The following is a 13,844-nucleotide window of genomic DNA, read 5'->3' on the forward strand; positions in this document are numbered from 1 at the left end:
AATACTGAATCTTATCAGTCGCTCTAGGAGTGTGCAGGGATTTATATTATGAGGGGCCAAAAGAAGAAATAAAAAAAACATGGGGAAGAGTGGTAATTACACAGTAGTATCGCCTTCACCACTGAGATACCAAGCTCTGTGCTCTTGCGGTGGCAGTCGGCCATCTTTCCAATGTTTGGTAAGTCAAAATCTTACAGTGCCATAAAAAGGTCTTATTTTTTTGGTTGCTCGATGAGGATGGGATTCAAACACATGAATGCAGGGCACAATGGATTAGCAGTCCATCGCCTTAACCACCGGCCACCTCATCCGTTTGTACACACGTGGTATTTTCCACCACAAACTGTAGTTTCTGTATGTAAACCCATGATTGAAATCGATGAAAGTTAGGCATTGCAACGGCAGGGCCATGTGTCGATCCCATCGAGACATTTAACAAAATGTGTTGTCAGGCTGAGTGGTCTAAAGTGCTTGATTAAGTGTGTGGAGGTGTCGGTTCAAAACCAATCATTGAGGTTGCCCTTGGTAAAGCTTTTCTTCAATACCTGAATCTTATCAGTCGCTCTAGGAGTGTGCAGGGATTCTATATTCATGTGGGGCCATGCAAGAGAAGAAATAAAAAAAACATTTGCGAAGAGGTTGGTTTTCCAATCTACACATGTAGTTCATCGCCTTCACCACTCAGATACCAAGTTCTGTGCTCTTGCGGTGGCAGTCGGCCATCTTACCAATGTTTGCGTAAGTCAAAATCTTACAGTGCCATAAAAAAGTCTTATTTTTTTGGTTGCTCGATGAGGATGGGATTCGAACCCATGCATGCAGAGCACAATGGATTAGCAGTCCATCGCCTTAACCACTCGGCCACCTCATCCGTTTGTACACATGTGGTATTTTCCCCCCACAAACTGTAGTTGCTGTATGTAAACCCATGATTGAAATCGATGAAAGTTAGGCATTGCAACGGCAGGGCCATGTGTCCATCCCATCGAGACATTTAACAAATGTGTTGTCAGGCTGAGTGGTCTAAAGTGCTTGATTAAGTGTGTGGAGGTGTCGGTTCAAATCCCATCATTGAGGTTGCCCTTGGTAAAGCTATTCTTCAATACCTGAATCTTATCAGTCGCTCTAGGAGTGTGCAGGGATTCTATATTCATGTGGGGCCATGCAAGAGAAGAAATAAAAAAACATTTGCGAAGAGGTTGGTTTTCCAATCTACACATGTAGTTCATCGCCTTCACCACTCAGATACCAAGTTCTGTGCTCTTGCGGTGGCAGTCGGCCATCTTACCAATGTTTGCGTAAGTCAAAATCTTACAGTGCCATAAAAAAGGTCTTATTTTTTGGTTGCTCGATGAGGATGGGATTCGAACCCATGAATGCAGAGCACAATGTATTAGCAGTCCATCGCCTTAACCACTCGGCCACCTTATCCGCTGGTACACAAGTGGCAGTTGCCCCCACAAACTGTAGTTGCTGTATGTAAACCCATGATTGAAATCAATGAAAGTTAAGTATAGCAACGGCAGGGCCATGTGTCGATCCCATCGAGACATTTAACAAATGTGTTGTCAGGCTGAGTGGTCTAAAGTGCTTGATTAAGTGTGTGGAGGTGTTGGTTCAAATCCCACCGTTGAGGTTGCCCTTGGTAAAGCTATTCTTCAATACCTGAATCTTATCAGTCGCTCTAGGAGTGTGCAGGGATTCTATATTCATGTGGGGCCATGCAAGAGAAGAAATAAAAAAAACATTTGCGAAGAGGTTGGTTTTCCAATCTACACATGTAGTTCATCGCCTTCACCACTCAGATACCAAGTTCTGTGCTCTTGCGGTGGCAGTCGGCCATCTTACCAATGTTTGCGTAAGTCAAAATCTTACAGTGCCATAAAAAGGTCTTATTTTTTTGGTTGCTCGATGAGGATGGGATTCGAACCCATGCATGCAGAGCACAATGGATTAGCAGTCCATCGCCTTAACCACTCGGCCACCTCATCCGTTTGTACACACGTGGTATTTTCCACCACAAACTGTAGTTGCTGTATGTAAACCCATGATTGAAATCGATGAAAGTTAGGCATTGCAACGGCAGGGCCATGTGTCCATCCCATCGAGACATTTAACAAATGTGTTGTCAGGCTGAGTGGTCTAAAGTGCTTGATTAAGTGTGTGGAGGTGTTGGTTCAAATCCCACCGTTGAGGTTGCCCTTGGTAAAGCTATTCTTCAATACCTGAATCTTATCAGTCGCTCTAGGAGTGTGCAGGGATTCTATATTCATGTGGGGCCATGCAAGAGAAGAAATAAAAAAACATTTGCGAAGAGGTTGGTTTTCCAATCTACACATGTAGTTCATCGCCTTCACCACTCAGATACCAAGTTCTGTGCTCTTGCGGTGGCAGTCGGCCATCTTACCAATGTTTGCGTAAGTCAAAATCTTACAGTGCCATAAAAAAGGTCTTATTTTTTTGGTTGCTCGATGAGGATGGGATTCGAACCCATGCATGCAGAGCACAATGGATTAGCAGTCCATCGCCTTAACCACTCGGCCACCTCATCCGTTTGTACACACGTGGTATTTTCCCCCACAAACTGCAGTTGCTGTATGTAAACCCATGATTGAAATCGATGAAAGTTAGGCATTGCAACGGCAGGGCCATGTGTCCATCCCATCGAGACATTTAACAAATGTGTTGTCAGGCTGAGTGGTCTAAAGTGCTTGATTAAGTGTGTGGAGGTGTCGGTTCAAATCCCACCGTTGAGGTTGCCCTTGGTAAAGCTATTCTTCAATACCTGAATCTTATCAGTCGCTCTAGGAGTGTGCAGGGATTCTATATTCATGTGGGGCCATGCAAGAGAAGAAATAAAAAAACATTTGCGAAGAGGTTGGTTTTCCAATCTACACATGTAGTTCATCGCCTTCACCACTCAGATACCAAGTTCTGTGCTCTTGCGGTGGCAGTCGGCCATCTTACCAATGTTTGCGTAAGTCAAAATCTTACAGTGCCATAAAAAAGGTCTTATTTTTTTGGTTGCTCGATGAGGATGGGATTCAAACACATGAATGCAGGGCACAATGGATTAGCAGTCCATCGCCTTAACCACTCGGCCACCTCATCCGTTTGTACACACGTGGTATTTTCCACCACAAACTGTAGTTGCTGTATGTAAACCCATGATTGAAATCGATGAAAGTTAGGCATTGCAACGGCAGGGCCATGTGTCGATCCCATCGAGACATTTAACAAATGTGTTGTCAGGCTGAGTGGTCTAAAGTGCTTGATTAAGTGTGTGGAGGTGTCGGTTCAAATCCCATCGTTGAGGTTGCCCTTGGTAAAGCTTTTCTTCAATACCTGAATCTTATCAGTCGCTCTAGGAGTGTGCAGGGATTCTATATTCATGTGGGGCCATGCAAGAGAAGAAATAAAAAAACATTTGCGAAGAGGTTGGTTTTCCAATCTACACATGTAGTTCATCGCCTTCACCACTCAGATACCAAGTTCTGTGCTCTTGCGGTGGCAGTCGGCCATCTTACCAATGTTTGCGTAAGTCAAAATCTTACAGTGCCATAAAAAAAGTCTTATTTTTTTGGTTGCTCGATGAGGATGGGATTCGAACCCATGCATGCAGAGCACAATGGATTAGCAGTCCATCGCCTTAACCACTCGGCCACCTCATCCGTTTGTACACAAGTGGCATTTTCCCCCACAAACTGTAGTTGCTGTATGTAAACCCATGATTGAAATCGATGAAAGTTAGGCATTGCAACGGCAGGGCCATGTGTCGATCCCATCGAGACATTTAACAAATGTGTTGTCAGGCTGAGTGGTCTAAAGTGCTTGATTAAGTGTGTGGAGGTGTCGGTTCAAATCCCACCGTTGAGGTTGCCCTTGGTAAAGCTATTCTTCAATACCTGAATCTTATCAGTCGCTCTAGGAGTGTGCAGGGATTCTATATTCATGTGGGGCCATGCAAGAGAAGAAATAAAAAAACATTTGCGAAGAGGTTGGTTTTCCAATCTACACATGTAGTTCATCGCCTTCACCACTCAGATACCAAGTTCTGTGCTCTTGCGGTGGCAGTCGGCCATCTTACCAATGTTTGCGTAAGTCAAAATCTTACAGTGCCATAAAAAAGGTCTTATTTTTTTGGTTGCTCGATGAGGATGGGATTCGAACCCATGAATGCAGAGCACAATGGATTAGCAGTCCATCGCCTTAACCACTCGGCCACCTCATCCGTTTGTACACATGTGGTATTTTCCACCACAAACTGTAGTTGCTGTATGTAAACCCATGATTGAAATCGATGAAAGTTAGGCATTGCAACGGCAGGGCCATGTGTCCATCCCATCGAGACATTTAACAAATGTGTTGTCAGGCTGAGTGGTCTAAAGTGCTTGATTAAGTGTGTGGAGGTGTCGGTTCAAATCCCACCGTTGAGGTTGCCCTTGGTAAAGCTATTCTTCAATACCTGAATCTTATCAGTCGCTCTAGGAGTGTGCAGGGATTCTATATTCATGTGGGGCCATGCAAGAGAAGAAATAAAAAAAAACATTTGCGAAGAGGTTGGTTTTCCAATCTACACATGTAGTTCATCGCCTTCACCACTCAGATACCAAGTTCTGTGCTCTTGCGGTGGCAGTCGGCCATCTTACCAATGTTTGCGTAAGTCAAAATCTTACAGTGCCATAAAAAAAGTCTTATTTTTTTGGTTGCTCGATGAGGATGGGATTTGAACCCATGAATGCAGAGCACAATGGATTAGCAGTCCATCGCCTTAACCACTCGGCCACCTTATCCGTTTGTACACACGTGGTATTTTCCACCACAAACTGTAGTTTCTGTATGTAAACCCATGATTGAAATCGATGAAAGTTAGGCATTGCAACGGCAGGGCCATGTGTCCATCCCATCGAGACATTTAACAAATGTGTTGTCAGGCTGAGTGGTCTAAAGTGCTTGATTAAGTGTGTGGAGGTGTCGGTTCAAATCCCATCATTGAGGTTGCCCTTGGTAAAGCTTTTCTTCAATACCTGAATCTTATCAGTCGCTCTAGGAGTGTGCAGGGATTCTATATTCATGTGGGGCCATGCAAGAGAAGAAATAAAAAACATTTGCGAAGAGGTTGGTTTTCCAATCTACACATGTAGTTCATCGCCTTCACCACTCAGATACCAAGTTCTGTGCTCTTGCGGTGGCAGTCGGCCATCTTACCAATGTTTGCGTAAGTCAAAATCTTACAGTGCCATAAAAAAGGTCTTATTTTTTGGTTGCTCGATGAGGATGGGATTCGAACCCATGAATGCAGAGCACAATGGATTAGCAGTCCATCGCCTTAACCACTCGGCCACCTCATCCGCTTGTACACATGTGGCATTTTCCACCACAAACTGTAGTTGCTGTATGTAAACCCATGATTGAAATCGATGAAAGTTAGGCATTGCAACGGCAGGGCCATGTGTCCATCCCATCGAGACATTTAACAAATGTGTTGTCAGGCTGAGTGGTCTAAAGTGCTTGATTAAGTGTGTGGAGGTGTCGGTTCAAATCCCATCGTTGAGGTTGCCCTTGGTAAAGCTATTCTTCAATACCTGAATCTTATCAGTCGCTCTAGGAGTGTGCAGGGATTCTATATTCATGTGGGGCCATGCAAGAGAAGAAATAAAAAAACATTTGCGAAGAGGTTGGTTTTCCAATCTACACATGTAGTTCATCGCCTTCACCACTCAGATACCAAGTTCTGTGCTCTTGCGGTGGCAGTCGGCCATCTTACCAATGTTTGCGTAAGTCAAAATCTTACAGTGCCATAAAAAAGGTCTTATTTTTTTGGTTGCTCGATGAGGATGGGATTCGAACACATGAATGCAGGGCACAATGGATTAGCAGTCCATCGCCTTAACCACTCGGCCACCTCATCCGTTTGTACACACGTGGTATTTTCCACCACAAACTGTAGTTGCTGTATGTAAACCCATGATTGAAATCGATGAAAGTTAGGCATTGCAACGGCAGGGCCATGTGTCGATCCCATCGAGACATTTAACAAATGTGTTGTCAGGCTGAGTGGTCTAAAGTGCTTGATTAAGTGTGTGGAGGTGTCGGTTCAAATCCCATCGTTGAGGTTGCCCTTGGTAAAGCTATTCTTCAATACCTGAATCTTATCAGTCGCTCTAGGAGTGTGCAGGGATTCTATATTCATGTGGGGCCATGCAAGAGAAGAAATAAAAAAACATTTGCGAAGAGGTTGGTTTTCCAATCTACACATGTAGTTCATCGCCTTCACCACTCAGATACCAAGTTCTGTGCTCTTGCGGTGGCAGTCGGCCATCTTACCAATGTTTGCGTAAGTCAAAATCTTACAGTGCCATAAAAAAGGTCTTATTTTTTTGGTTGCTCGATGAGGATGGGATTCGAACCCATGAATGCAGAGCACAATGGATTAGCAGTCCATCGCCTTAACCACTCGGCCACCTCATCCGTTTGTACACACGTGGTATTTTCCACCACAAACTGTAGTTGCTGTATGTAAACCCATGATTGAAATCGATGAAAGTTAGGCATTGCAACGGCAGGGCCATGTGTCCATCCCATCGAGACATTTAACAAATGTGTTGTCAGGCTGAGTGGTCTAAAGTGCTTGATTAAGTGTGTGGAGGTGTCGGTTCAAATCCCACCGTTGAGGTTGCCCTTGGTAAAGCTATTCTTCAATACCTGAATCTTATCAGTCGCTCTAGGAGTGTGCAGGGATTCTATATTCATGTGGGGCCATGCAAGAGAAGAAATAAAAAAACATTTGCGAAGAGGTTGGTTTTCCAATCTACACATGTAGTTCATCGCCTTCACCACTCAGATACCAAGTTCTGTGCTCTTGCGGTGGCAGTCGGCCATCTTACCAATGTTTGCGTAAGTCAAAATCTTACAGTGCCATAAAAAAGGTCTTATTTTTTTGGTTGCTCGATGAGGATGGGATTCGAACACATGAATGCAGGGCACAATGGATTAGCAGTCCATCGCCTTAACCACTCGGCCACCTCATCCGTTTGTACACACGTGGTATTTTCCACCACAAACTGTAGTTTCTGTATGTAAACCCATGATTGAAATCGATGAAAGTTAGGCATTGCAACGGCAGGGCCATGTGTCCATCCCATCGAGACATTTAACAAATGTGTTGTCAGGCTGAGTGGTCTAAAGTGCTTGATTAAGTGTGTGGAGGTGTCGGTTCAAATCCCATCGTTGAGGTTGCCCTTGGTAAAGCTTTTCTTCAATACCTGAATCTTATCAGTCGCTCTAGGAGTGTGCAGGGATTCTATATTCATGTGGGGCCATGCAAGAGAAGAAATAAAAAAACATTTGCGAAGAGGTTGGTTTTCCAATCTACACATGTAGTTCATCGCCTTCACCACTCAGATACCAAGTTCTGTGCTCTTGCGGTGGCAGTCGGCCATCTTACCAATGTTTGCGTAAGTCAAAATCTTACAGTGCCATAAAAAGGTCTTATTTTTTTGGTTGCTCGATGAGGATGGGATTCGAACCCATGCATGCAGAGCACAATGGATTAGCAGTCCATCGCCTTAACCACTCGGCCACCTCATCCGTTTGTACACATGTGGTATTTTCCACCACAAACTGTAGTTGCTGTATGTAAACCCATGATTGAAATCGATGAAAGTTAGGCATTGCAACGGCAGGGCCATGTGTCGATCCCATCGAGACATTTAACAAATGTGTTGTCAGGCTGAGTGGTCTAAAGTGCTTGATTAAGTGTGTGGAGGTGTCGGTTCAAATCCCATCATTGAGGTTGCCCTTGGTAAAGCTTTTCTTCAATACCTGAATCTTATCAGTTGCTCTAGGAGTGTGCAGGGATTCTATATTCATGTGGGGCCATGCAAGAGAAGAAATAAAAAAACATTTGCGAAGAGGTTGGTTTTCCAATCTACACATGTAGTTCATCGCCTTCACCACTCAGATACCAAGTTCTGTGCTCTTGCGGTGGCAGTCGGCCATCTTACCAATGTTTGCGTAAGTCAAAATCTTACAGTGCCATAAAAAAGGTCTTATTTTTTTGATTGCTCGATGAGGATAGGATTCGAACACATGCATGCAGAGCACAATGGATTAGCAGTCCATCGCCTTAACCACTCGGCCACCTCATCCGTTTGTACACATGTGGTATTTTCCACCACAAACTGTAGTTGCTGTATGTAAACCCATGATTGAAATCGATGAAAGTTAGGCATTGCAACGGCAGGGCCATGTGTCGATCCCATCGAGACATTTAACAAATGTGTTGTCAGGCTGAGTGGTCTAAAGTGCTTGATTAAGTGTGTGGAGGTGTCGGTTCAAATCCCACCGTTGAGGTTGCCCTTGGTAAAGCTATTCTTCAATACCTGAATCTTATCAGTCGCTCTAGGAGTGTGCAGGGATTCTATATTCATGTGGGGCCATGCAAGAGAAGAAATAAAAAAACATTTGCGAAGAGGTTGGTTTTCCAATCTACACATGTAGTTCATCGCCTTCACCACTCAGATACCAAGTTCTGTGCTCTTGCGGTGGCAGTCGGCCATCTTACCAATGTTTGCGTAAGTCAAAATCTTACAGTGCCATAAAAAAGGTCTTATTTTTTTGGTTGCTCGATGAGGATGGGATTCGAACCCATGCATGCAGAGCACAATGGATTAGCAGTCCATCGCCTTAACCACTCGGCCACCTCATCCGTTTGTACACATGTGGTATTTTCCACCACAAACTGTAGTTGCTGTATGTAAACCCATGATTGAAATCGATGAAAGTTAGGCATTGCAACGGCAGGGCCATGTGTCGATCCCATCGAGACATTTAACAAATGTGTTGTCAGGCTGAGTGGTCTAAAGTGCTTGATTAAGTGTGTGGAGGTGTCGGTTCAAATCCCATCATTGAGGTTGCCCTTGGTAAAGCTTTTCTTCAATACCTGAATCTTATCAGTCGCTCTAGGAGTGTGCAGGGATTCTATATTCATGTGGGGCCATGCAAGAGAAGAAATAAAAAAAACATTTGCGAAGAGGTTGGTTTTCCAATCTACACATGTAGTTCATCGCCTTCACCACTCAGATACCAAGTTCTGTGCTCTTGCGGTGGCAGTCGGCCATCTTACCAATGTTTGCGTAAGTCAAAATCTTACAGTGCCATAAAAAAGGTCTTATTTTTTGGTTGCTCGATGAGGATGGGATTCGAACCCATGCATGCAGAGCACAATGGATTAGCAGTCCATCGCCTTAACCACTCGGCCACCTCATCCGTTTGTACACATGTGGCATTTTCACCCACAAACTGTAGTTGCTGTATGTAAACCCATGATTGAAATCAATGAAAGTTAGGCATTGCAACGGCAGGGCCATGTGTCCATCCCATCGAGACATTTAACAAATGTGTTGTCAGGCTGAGTGGTCTAAAGTGCTTGATTAAGTGTGTGGAGGTGTCGGTTCAAATCCCACCGTTGAGGTTGCCCTTGGTAAAGCTATTCTTCAATACCTGAATCTTATCAGTCGCTCTAGGAGTGTGCAGGGATTCTATATTCATGTGGGGCCATGCAAGAGAAGAAATAAAAAAAACATTTGCGAAGAGGTTGGTTTTCCAATCTACACATGTAGTTCATCGCCTTCACCACTCAGATACCAAGTTCTGTGCTCTTGCGGTGGCAGTCGGCCATCTTACCAATGTTTGCGTAAGTCAAAATCTTACAGTGCCATAAAAAAGGTCTTATTTTTTTGGTTGCTCGATGAGGATGGGATTCAAACCCATGAATGCAGAGCACAATGGATTAGCAGTCCATCGCCTTAACCACTCGGCCACCTCATCCGTTTGTACACATGTGGTATTTTCCCCCACAAACTGTAGTTGCTGTATGTAAACCCATGATTGAAATCGATGAAAGTTAGGCATTGCAACGGCAGGGCCATGTGTCCATCCCATCGAGACATTTAACAAATGTGTTGTCAGGCTGAGTGGTCTAAAGTGCTTGATTAAGTGTGTGGAGGTGTCGGTTCAAATCCCACCGTTGAGGTTGCCCTTGGTAAAGCTATTCTTCAATACCTGAATCTTATCAGTCGCTCTAGGAGTGTGCAGGGATTCTATATTCATGTGGGGCCATGCAAGAGAAGAAATAAAAAAACATTTGCGAAGAGGTTGGTTTTCCAATCTACACATGTAGTTCATCGCCTTCACCACTCAGATACCAAGTTCTGTGCTCTTGCGGTGGCAGTCGGCCATCTTACCAATGTTTGCGTAAGTCAAAATCTTACAGTGCCATAAAAAAGGTCTTATTTTTTGGTTGCTCGATGAGGATGGGATTCGAACCCATGCATGCAGAGCACAATGGATTAGCAGTCCATCGCCTTAACCACTCGGCCACCTCATCCGTTTGTACACATGTGGCATTTTCACCCACAAACTGTAGTTGCTGTATGTAAACCCATGATTGAAATCAATGAAAGTTAGGCATTGCAACGGCAGGGCCATGTGTCCATCCCATCGAGACATTTAACAAATGTGTTGTCAGGCTGAGTGGTCTAAAGTGCTTGATTAAGTGTGTGGAGGTGTTGGTTCAAATCCCACCGTTGAGGTTGCCCTTGGTAAAGCTATTCTTCAATACCTGAATCTTATCAGTCGCTCTAGGAGTGTGCAGGGATTCTATATTCATGTGGGGCCATGCAAGAGAAGAAATAAAAAAAACATTTGCGAAGAGGTTGGTTTTCCAATCTACACATGTAGTTCATCGCCTTCACCACTCAGATACCAAGTTCTGTGCTCTTGCGGTGGCAGTCGGCCATCTTACCAATGTTTGCGTAAGTCAAAATCTTACAGTGCCATAAAAAAGGTCTTATTTTTTTGGTTGCTCGATGAGGATGGGATTTGAACCCATGAATGCAGAGCACAATGGATTAGCAGTCCATCGCCTTAACCACTCGGCCACCTCATCCGTTTGTACACACGTGGCATTTTCCACCACAAACTGTAGTTGCTGTATGTAAACCCATGATTGAAATCGATGAAAGTTAGGCATTGCAACGGCAGGGCCATGTGTCCATCCCATCGAGACATTTAACAAATGTGTTGTCAGGCTGAGTGGTCTAAAGTGCTTGATTAAGTGTGTGGAGGTGTCGGTTCAAATCCCACCGTTGAGGTTGCCCTTGGTAAAGCTATTCTTCAATACCTGAATCTTATCAGTCGCTCTAGGAGTGTGCAGGGATTCTATATTCATGTGGGGCCATGCAAGAGAAGAAATAAAAAAAAATTTGCGAAGAGGTTGGTTTTCCAATCTACACATGTAGTTCATCGCCTTCACCACTCAGATACCAAGTTCTGTGCTCTTGCGGTGGCAGTCGGCCATCTTTCCAATGTTTGCGTAAGTCAAAATCTTACAGTGCCATAAAAAGGTCTTATTTTTTGGGTCGCTCGATGAGGATGGGATTCAAAAACATGAATGCAGAGCACAATGGATTAGCAGTCCATCGCCTTAACCACTCGGCCACCTCATCCGTTTGTACACATGTGGCATTTTCCACCACAAACTGTAGTTTCTGTATGTAAACCCATGATTGAAAACTATGAAAGTTAGGCATTGCAACGGCAGGGCCATGTGTCGATCCCATCGAGACATTTAACAAATGTGTTGTCAGGCTGAGTGGTCTAAAGTGCTTGATTAACCTCTATGGGACCGGCGGGACGAATTCGTCCCACCTACGTAACAGCCAATGCCAGCCTGTGGCGCGATTTTCAAAACCTTAAAAATCCTATTACTTCAATTTCTCAAACATATGACTATTTTACAGCCATTTAAAGATAAGACTCTCGTTAATCTAACCACACTGTCCGATTTCAAAAAGGCTTTACAACGAAAGCAAAACATTAGATTATGTCAGCAGAGTACCAAGCCAGAAATAATCAGACACCCATTTTTCAAGCCAGCATATAATGTCACCAAAACCCAGAAGACAGCTAAATGCAGCACTCACCTTTGATGATCTTCATCAGATGACAACCCTAGGACATTATGTTATACAATACATGCATGTTTTGTTCAATCAAGTTCATATTTATATCAAAAACCAGCTTTTTACATTAGCATGTGACGTTCAGAACTAGCATACCCCCGCAAATTTCCGGGGAATTCGCTAACATTTTACTAAATTACTCACGATAAACGTTCACAAAAAGCATAACAATTATTTTAAGAATTATAGATACAGACCTCCTCTATGCACTCGATATGTCCGATTTTAAAATAGCTTTTTGGTGAAAGCACATTTTGCAATATTCTAAGTACATAGCCCAGGCATCACGGGCTCGCTTATTTAGACACCCGGCAAGTTTAGCACTCACCATAATCATATTTACTATTATAAAAATGTCATTACCTTTTGTTGTCTTCGTCAGAATGCACACCCAGGACATCTACTTCAATAACAAATGTTGGTTTGGTCCAAAATAATCCATCGTTATATCCGAATAGCGGCGTTTTGTTCGATGCGTTCCAGACACTATCCGAAATAGTAAAGTAGTGTCGCGCTTAGCGCAATTCCTGACAATAAAATTCAAAGTATTCAATTACCGTCGTTCGAAGCATGTCAACCGCTGTTTAAAATCAATTTTTACGTCATTTTTCGTAGAAAAGCGATATAATATTCCGACAGGGAATCTCCTTTTCGGCAAACAGAGGAAAAAATCCAGAAGCGGGGGCGGTCGGGTCACCGCGCATAAGCTAGTGTCTCTTGATGGGCCACTTGAGAAAGGCGATAATGTGTTTCAGCCTGGGGCTGGAATGACGACATTCTGTTTTTTCCCGGGCTCTGAGAGCCTATGGACGACGGGAAGTGTCACGTTAGAGCAGAGATCCTTAGTAAAATGATAGAGATGGAAAACAAGTTCAAGAAATGGTCAGACAGGCCACTTCCTGTAAAGGAATCTCTCAGGTTTTGACCTGCCATTTGAGTTCTGTTATACTCACAGACACCATTCAAACAGTTTTAGAAAATTTAGGGTGTTTTCTATCCATATGTAATAAGTATATGCATATTCTAGTTACTGAGTAGGAGTGGTAACCAGATTAAATCGGGTATGTTTTTTATCCAGCCGTGTCAATGCTGCACACTAGCCCTAACAGGTTAAGTGTGTGGAGGTGTCGGTTCAAATCCCATCATTGAGGTTGCCCTTGGTAAAGCTATTCTTCAATACCTGAATCGTATCAGTTGCTCTAGGAGTGTGCAGGGGATTCTATATTCATGTGGGGCCATGCAAGAGAAGAAATAAAAAAAAAACATTTCGCGAAGAGGTTGGTTTTCCAATCTACACATGTAGTTCATCGCCTTCACCACTCAGATACCAAGTTCTGTGCTCTTCGCGGTGGCAGTCGGCCATCTTACCAATGTTTGCGTAAGTCAAAAACTTACAGTGCCATAAAAAGGTCTTATTTTTTGGTTGCTCGATGAGGATGGGATTCAAACACATGAATGCAGGGCACAATGGATTAGTAGTCCATCTCGCCTTAACCACTCGGCCACCTCATCCGTTTGTACACACGTGGTATTTTCCACCACAAACTGTAGTTGCTGTATGTAAACCCATGATTGAAATCGATGAAAGTTAGGCATTGTAACGGCAGGGCCATGTGTCGATCCCATCGAGACATTTAACAAATGTGTTGTCAGGCTGAGTGGTCTAAAGGTTGGGTCTGAGGGGCAGCATTTTGCACGTCTGGATAAAAAAATATATCCGATTTAATCTGGTTACTAATCCTACCCAGTAACTAGAATATGCATATACTGTATATATGGATAGAAAACAAAAGTTTAAGCTGTTTGAATGGTGTCTGT

At 43.6% G+C, this 13,844-nt stretch overlaps 14 non-coding genes across 14 annotated transcripts; all 14 read right to left on the reverse strand.

The window, feature by feature from the left end:
* Positions 1 to 789: 789 nt before the first annotated feature.
* trnas-gcu (transfer RNA serine (anticodon GCU)) lies at positions 790 to 871 on the reverse strand. Its single transcript has one exon. It is a non-coding gene; the product is annotated as a tRNA-Ser (tRNA).
* A 1,038-nt stretch (positions 872 to 1,909) lies between these two features.
* trnas-gcu (transfer RNA serine (anticodon GCU)) lies at positions 1,910 to 1,991 on the reverse strand. Its single transcript has one exon. It is a non-coding gene; the product is annotated as a tRNA-Ser (tRNA).
* A 478-nt stretch (positions 1,992 to 2,469) lies between these two features.
* trnas-gcu (transfer RNA serine (anticodon GCU)) lies at positions 2,470 to 2,551 on the reverse strand. Its single transcript has one exon. It is a non-coding gene; the product is annotated as a tRNA-Ser (tRNA).
* A 1,038-nt stretch (positions 2,552 to 3,589) lies between these two features.
* On the reverse strand, positions 3,590 to 3,671 carry trnas-gcu (transfer RNA serine (anticodon GCU)). Its single transcript has one exon. It is a non-coding gene; the product is annotated as a tRNA-Ser (tRNA).
* A 478-nt stretch (positions 3,672 to 4,149) lies between these two features.
* Positions 4,150 to 4,231, reverse strand: trnas-gcu (transfer RNA serine (anticodon GCU)). The gene has a single exon. It is a non-coding gene; the product is annotated as a tRNA-Ser (tRNA).
* A 480-nt stretch (positions 4,232 to 4,711) lies between these two features.
* Positions 4,712 to 4,793, reverse strand: trnas-gcu (transfer RNA serine (anticodon GCU)). The gene has a single exon. It is a non-coding gene; the product is annotated as a tRNA-Ser (tRNA).
* Positions 4,794 to 5,269: 476 nt separating this feature from the next.
* On the reverse strand, positions 5,270 to 5,351 carry trnas-gcu (transfer RNA serine (anticodon GCU)). The gene has a single exon. It is a non-coding gene; the product is annotated as a tRNA-Ser (tRNA).
* Positions 5,352 to 6,389: 1,038 nt separating this feature from the next.
* On the reverse strand, positions 6,390 to 6,471 carry trnas-gcu (transfer RNA serine (anticodon GCU)). Its single transcript has one exon. It is a non-coding gene; the product is annotated as a tRNA-Ser (tRNA).
* Positions 6,472 to 7,508: 1,037 nt separating this feature from the next.
* Positions 7,509 to 7,590, reverse strand: trnas-gcu (transfer RNA serine (anticodon GCU)). The gene has a single exon. It is a non-coding gene; the product is annotated as a tRNA-Ser (tRNA).
* Positions 7,591 to 8,628: 1,038 nt separating this feature from the next.
* Positions 8,629 to 8,710, reverse strand: trnas-gcu (transfer RNA serine (anticodon GCU)). The gene has a single exon. It is a non-coding gene; the product is annotated as a tRNA-Ser (tRNA).
* A 478-nt stretch (positions 8,711 to 9,188) lies between these two features.
* trnas-gcu (transfer RNA serine (anticodon GCU)) lies at positions 9,189 to 9,270 on the reverse strand. Its single transcript has one exon. It is a non-coding gene; the product is annotated as a tRNA-Ser (tRNA).
* Positions 9,271 to 9,749: 479 nt separating this feature from the next.
* Positions 9,750 to 9,831, reverse strand: trnas-gcu (transfer RNA serine (anticodon GCU)). The gene has a single exon. It is a non-coding gene; the product is annotated as a tRNA-Ser (tRNA).
* A 477-nt stretch (positions 9,832 to 10,308) lies between these two features.
* trnas-gcu (transfer RNA serine (anticodon GCU)) lies at positions 10,309 to 10,390 on the reverse strand. Its single transcript has one exon. It is a non-coding gene; the product is annotated as a tRNA-Ser (tRNA).
* Positions 10,391 to 10,869: 479 nt separating this feature from the next.
* trnas-gcu (transfer RNA serine (anticodon GCU)) lies at positions 10,870 to 10,951 on the reverse strand. Its single transcript has one exon. It is a non-coding gene; the product is annotated as a tRNA-Ser (tRNA).
* Between the last annotated feature and the right edge of the window lie 2,893 nt (positions 10,952 to 13,844).

The sequence above is a fragment of the Salmo salar genome, unplaced genomic scaffold (genome assembly GCF_905237065.1).
Source record: "Salmo salar unplaced genomic scaffold, Ssal_v3.1, whole genome shotgun sequence".
Classification (NCBI taxonomy): domain Eukaryota; kingdom Metazoa; phylum Chordata; class Actinopteri; order Salmoniformes; family Salmonidae; genus Salmo; species Salmo salar.